The sequence below is a fragment of the Fukomys damarensis genome, unplaced genomic scaffold (genome assembly GCF_012274545.1).
Source record: "Fukomys damarensis isolate Sample0158 unplaced genomic scaffold, DMR_v1.0_HiC HiC_scaffold_23, whole genome shotgun sequence".
In the NCBI taxonomy this organism is placed as follows: domain Eukaryota; kingdom Metazoa; phylum Chordata; class Mammalia; order Rodentia; family Bathyergidae; genus Fukomys; species Fukomys damarensis.
In genome coordinates, this window is record NW_022900935.1 from 18,358,701 (window position 1) to 18,365,716 (window position 7,016).

Sequence of the window (7,016 nt, forward strand, 5' to 3'; positions counted from 1 at the left end):
AAGCCTGGGGACTTTGTTTGAGTCAAAAAATAAAATCCAACAATTCTGGGGCCCACATAGGATGGGCCTCATACTGTAATCCTGTCCACCCCTACTACTGTTAAAATTGTAAGAATTATGTTTTACACCTACCACAGTTGGCTAAAGCCAATAGCTCAAGACAAGTGGACCAGCCAGCAAGATCCAGACCACCAGAACCAGCTGACCCTGTGACTAAATCGGGTCACCACCAGAAATGACAGACTGCTCTAGTCACCTCAGAAGCTGACTATTTTATATATGGCAGGAGCCTGAAGAAACAGCAGCCCTACTCTGGTCACTCCAGAAGCTGACCAGTCCACACATGGCAAAAGCTTGAGGATCAACATAAAGTCACAACAACAGCAACATAAGTTTCTTACCCTCTTTGTTATAATTCCCCCTTGCCTCTTACCCCTACTTGTCAGAAACATTCAGTTGGCCATAGAGACTCTGATAAACAGATATACCATCACTCAACTGATGACCTTAACCAAATACCACATTCTGCTCAGTAGGTTGTACTGAACACCTCTTGTGACCAAAAATTAATAATAGTAATAATAATGATGATTATGATAGAAATGATGGATGCTCTGTATTAAAATCTGTTATAGAAGGCATCAAAGGGTGGCGGGGGGGAGGGGAGTAACAAAGCAGGACTTGAAAAAAAAGTTCTTCCCAACCTTGGACAGTCCCCCCTTCTCCCCTGTAGCTATAACTTCTTGTTCTGGTACAGATAAAATTGACAACTATGTCCTGTAAACCAAGTTTATGACACTGTTATTCATGAGGCTCTATCTTGTTCTAAATTACAAAACTGTCCTTGTCCTCTTTCTGTAAACTCCTTGCTATGTCACTAGAAACACCACCCTCCTCCAATCAAATGTATAAAAACTAATACCTTTGCTTAGTTCTCTGCTCTTCCTTTGACTATCAGTCCACTGAGCCTATGTTCACCTAAAACCTAAAGTAAATCCTGTTTCCCAGAGGTCTCTCCTGTCTCTCATCTCGCAACATCCTGAGCACTGGGATAACCAGCGCCACTGCACCCAGTCTTCCTGACCCTTTAAATGGTCAGTGTTTCCTTGGCGATTTCATCATGTAAGAATCTTACAAACAGTAAGTTCTTAATATATCAGGTCGCAGCCCACAGCATCATCTTAAAAACATTTTCTTTCCTGTTATCATTGGGCTGTAGGCTATGGCAGCCAGGAATTCAGAATGTCTGCTTCTGGTGTTAGATAGCCAGGTGGACAGTAACAGGAGCGTGCACATGTGTAACTTTAAAATGTCATTGAGCTCTGTGAAATCACTTTAAGTCTGAGACCTAGCATACAATTATAAATCTATTATACATTGATGTCTTTACTTTTTTCTTTTCTTTGACACAGGTTCTTGCTATGTAGCCCAGGCTGGCCTTGGACTCAAAGCATCCTCCTGCATTAGCCTCCCAAGTGCTGGGACTATAAGCCTGTGCTACCATGCCTGGTGCACATACGGTAGTACCGTAACTGTGGGATTAAGCAAATATATGTGGCTGTGGGCAGCTGGGACTGGGTTCTGCAAAAACTATCCCAGGATTTTCCAGGATGCTTCTCAGCACTGTCTTCTGAAGGCAGCCACTGAGAATCAGGTGTCCTTTGGCTCCTGTCCCCAGGGGGGTGAAGTTTACCTGAGAGGAAATCCACTCCCCTTGCACTTTTGCATAGGCTCTACCAGTGTCCTTCACTATAAATAGGTGAGTTTCAAGAGAGAATGAAGCAAGACGCAAGCAGAGCTGATGCCATTAATGAACTGTTTTCTAAAACTGCAGCCAGAATCTTAGAGAGACCACAGGGATGAGAGGTGAGGTCTTTGGGATCCCAGATCATCACTTGCATTGCTCAGATTTGTCTTTGCTCTTCATTAGATCCTGTCTGTCATCTAGTCTTCCTCAGAGGGCTGGCTGGCTATTACTTTCTTTCTTTTCTTTTTTCTTTTTGGTACTGAAAATTGAATGTAGGGTCTCTGGCATGCTAAGCAAGTGCTCTACCACTGAGCTGCATTTTTTATTTTGAGATAGGGTCTTTTTAGGTTGCCCAGACTGGCCTTGAACTTGATGATCCTCCTGCCTCAGCCTCAGCCTCAGTTCTCCCATGGAGTACAGCCTCCTGGCATGTGCCACTATGGTCAGCTAAGACCATAATCTTGACAGAGGACTCAGTGGTGGGGCTGGGATGTAACTTAGTGGTAGAGGGCTTGCCTAGCATGTGTGAGCCCCTGAGTTCAATAACCACTAGTGCAAAAAATATAAAAATAAGACAAAAAGAAAATAAAAAAAGACAGTGGCTGAGCATGGTGGCCCATGCCTTTAATCCCAGCACTGGGGAGGCTGAGGCAGGAGGATCGCTGTGAGTTTGAGACCGGCCTGGACTACATGGTGAGTTCCAGGTCAGTCTCAACTACATAGTGAGACACTGTCTCAAAAAACCAAGGGGGGTGGAAAAGACAGTGCTGCTCAAAATTCTTTGTAAAATATATGTTGCCTTGCCGGGTATAGTGCACAGCTGTAGTAGTGACTATAGCTAAGGCAGAAGTATTTAGCCCAGGAATTAGAGTCCATCTGTACAGCAGAGTGAGATCCTGTATCAAAAAGATATGTTGTTTCCTATGACTTTTGTACCAAATAGCACATTTTATACTCAACCGTGTGGATGATTCTCATAAATGATGTTAAGTGAAAATGCAAAAAGTCAGGACAAAGGAACACATGCTCTATGATTTCATGGTATAAGATCAAAAGAGGCAAGAGTATTCTGGAAAAGGTCAGAATGGCAGGTACCTTCTAGGGTAAGATGGTGGCATGTGGAGGGAAGAAGAGGCTTGTGGGTACTGGTAATGTTCTGTTTTCGCACCCTACCTCTGAGCTACAGCCCCAGGTCACTATGTTCCTTTTAACTGCTGGAAGTACTCTCTTGTATGACTATACCATACAAGTTGTTTTTCCATCCACAAGATTTAACACATTAGGATTATTTCTGTGTTTTGTCAACTGTGAATAAAATCAGTATAAACATTCTCATACAGATTTTTTGGAAGCAAAACATCTATTGGTACATTTTAGATAACATAATGGTAACACTCATCATAGGGAATTTGCACCTGTATATGATATATCCTGCTTTTTTTTTCCTTTCCCCCCAATCCCACAAGCACCCCTACCCTCTCCATATACAAAAGCTTTGTTTCCATTTTTCCTTCTATTTTCACTATTTTTCTTGTCCCTTCTTTCCTTTCTCCCTCTCCCCTCCCTTGTTTCCCTTCCCATTTGAATATTTTCTTCCCATTTCCCAATTATCTATTATACATTTTAGTCCTTATTTCCACTTTCAGGTTCTCACATCAGAGAAATAATGCAGTACTTAAACACATGTGTCTGATTTACTCACTGAAAAGTATGGTCTCAAGGTGCATCCCTTTAGCTATGAATGTTTTAAGCTGATCCTTTTTTATGACAGAGTAGTACTCCATTGTACAAAAAATCACATCTTTATCCATTTGTTGATAGATAGGCATTTCTCATGCAGACTTTGTATAATCACGTTTTATTTCTTTCTAGTACATTTATAAGAGTGATATTGCTTAGTCCAGATATATATGTAGAAGAAAAAAAACCCAAAGTGTTTTTCAAACTGGCTGCAACATAGCTTTTTTTTTTTTGTATTTTCACCAGCAACACATGAACACTGCTTTGCATGCATGCTCGTCAGCATTTGCTATCACCAATTTTTTAGAAAAATAATAATTATTAGTTTTAAAACATTCCAACAGGTATGTAGTGATATCTCAATGAAATTTCCACTCACATTCTTAATGACTAATCAGACTAAGCCTCTTTTCATGCATTATTTGCCATCTGTACATCTTCAGTGAAGTAGCGATACTAGCTTTACGCTCATTATTTTACTAGATTGATTTTTTTATTGAATTGAGACTTCTTCATATATTCTGGATACAAGACTTTTATCAGATAAATATTTTCCTGCACTCTATAGCTTGTTCTTTTATTCTCTTAACATGATCTTTTCTTTTTTTCTTTGTGGTACTGGAGATTTAACTCAGGACCTTCACACTAAGCCACATCTCCAGGCCTATTCAGTTTGTATTTATTTATTTATTTATTTATTTGTACCGGGGATTGAACTCAGGGCCTTGCACTTGCGAGGCAGGCAAAGTGCCACTGAGCTAAATCCCCAGCCCTATTCAGTTTTTATATTTGAGACAGGGTCTCACTAAGTCACTAGGTTAACAGGCTGGGCTCAAAGTTGGAATCCTCCTGCCTCTGCCTCCCAAAGTGCTGAGATTACAGACATATGCCACCACACCTAGCTTAACATAATCTTTCACAGAGCAAATTTAAAATTTTTTATTTATGTCCAATCTTCTCATTTTTTTCCTCTAATGGATCATAACATATTTAAGAAATCTTTGCCAAACTGAAGATCACAAAAATTATCCCCTAAATTTTCTTTTAGAAGTGTAATTTTACCTATAACCCCAGCATTTGGGAGGCTGAGGCAGAAGGAATGCTACAAGTTCAAGGCCAGCCTGGGCTGTACATAATGAGTTCAAGGCCAGCCTGTACTACAAAATGAAAATCTATCTCAAAACACCAAGAACAACAGCAACAACAAAACCCCAAAACAACAATAACAACAACAAATGTTGGGAATCACTGAAACTGTTCCACTGAATATAGTTTAAAATTATAGTGAGCCACATGTTTAAATACTGCATTGCTTCTCTGGTATGAGAAATCCAAAGTGGAAATAAGGACTAAAATGTACACTAGATATTGGGAAATGGGAAGAAAATGTTCAAATGGGAAGGGGAACAAGGGAGGCAGGAGGGAGAAAGGAAAGAAAGGACAAGAAAAAAAGGAAAAATAGAAACAAAGCTTTTGTATATAGGGAGGGAGGGGGCTTGCAGGGATGGGGGAGGAAAGGGGAAAAAAGAAGAGGCAGAATATATCATGTGCAAGTGCAAATTCCCTATGATGAGTGTTATGTATATATAAAATGTACCAATAAATGTTTCGCTTAAATAAATAAATGAATAAAAATAAAATTATGGTGATCGTTGTTGGACTGAATGATTTCACCTGTTTCAAATCCTGAGCCATCTCTTTCTTCACAGCTGTTCAGGGCTACAAGCCTGGAAATTCTCACTGGGCTGAGAACCAGAAATCAAATGCACAAACAAAGAATTAATCGGGCCAATCAGAAAGCAGTATGGAAATAATGACTATGAATATGTAGTTTCCTCACCGTCTCTTTGCGGGAGCTCGGAATTTAGAGACTATTGATGTTGCTGCCACCTGCAGGCCACATCTAGGATTATTTCCGTGAAGCTGATGTTGAGAGAGGGAGCCTGCAGGGGGAGTCCTGTGTGGCTGTGGATTGGCTCTGGTTGCCTCTCTCATCCGCCCCCAAACCCGAGGCAAACACGCCCACATTAGCAGTAGGAATTCCTAAAGTTACCACGCCTTCATAGTGTTTCCCTTCAGATCTTGTTTTCACCTGTTCTATACCTGTTTCTTTCTCTATAAAATTGGGATGATAACAGTAGTTCCTTCACATAGGATTGTGAGGACTGACTCAGGTGATATAAAGTGCTTAGCACCGTGTGTGGGACATAATGAGCACGCAACGAAACAGGTATTAATATTTGTCGCTGTTAGGCAGATTAGTGCCTCCCCCATTCCAGACTGACAAACTACCCTGACACGCAGTAGTCCAGTGGGAAGACTTTAACACCTGGCTGCCTGTTTATGGCTTTGTGACCTTGGGCAAGTGTCCAAACCTCACTGAACCCTACTTCACCTCACAGGTGGCTCTGGAGATTATATGAGATCATCCACATAGAGCACAGAGACAGTGCCTGTCATGGAATGGACAGATAGTAAATGACATGTGGAGGGCGTGACGATCAACACAGAAGTAACTGCCAACTGTAGCCAGAGGTGGATGAGTGCAGGTTTCCAAAAGGCAGACCCGAGGGAGCCACTAACTCAGACATTTTCACCTGGTCCACTGTGTTTTCTATTTCTAAAATTTCTTGCCAACACTGGAAACAGAAATTTCATATTTAGGTCCATGTTCGAACTTCTAGCAGGAAGACAGCATATAACAGAAAACATAATTTCTTCCCAGGGAGCCAGGGAAAGCACCCTGATGCTGAAGTGATGTTAAACTTGAGGGGTTGAGTGTGGGGAGCCTCACACCCTCACACTCCCCCACTTCCCCCAAGAAGATGGGGACAGTGCTCCATGCAGGGGACTGGCCCCTCTGAAGGCCCTAAGTGTCTCCAGGAGACCTGGAGCCTCTGTGTGAATGGAATCAAGTGAGTGAGCAGAGGGGCAGAAGATGAGGCTCCAGGCTCAGGACTTTGAACTTTATCATGAGGACAGGTAAACGCACCATCCCTAACCTCGATGATCAAACTTATACGTGCAAAAGCAATATGATAGAAACCATACTTCCATGTTTGGTCTTTTCTTGATACTCTTGTCTCCCCCACCCCCAATATTGGGATTGAACTCCAGGCCTTAGAGCTTTTTTTGGAGACAGAGTCTCACTATGTAGTCCAGGCTGGCCTTGAATGCACTGGATGACCCTCCTGCCTCAGCCTCCCAAGTGCTGGGATTATAGGCTTCTCAGAGTTTTTGACCTTTTTTTTTTTTTTTTTTTTTTTTTTTTTTTTTCTCAGTAGCAGGGATTTAGATAAGTAGCTACATTGCCTAGGCTGGCCCAAAATTTGCAGTCCTGCCTTAGCCTCCCAGAGTACAGCTGGGAGTACAGTTGTGTACCACACTTGGCTCATATTAACTTTTTGTGACTGGAAATTTTATCTATTTATTGTTTTTTCTGGGTATTGGGAATCAAACTCAAGATCTTGGTTTTTTTTGTTTTGTTTTGTTTTTCTTTTTTTTTTTTTTTTTTTTTTTTTTTTTTTTT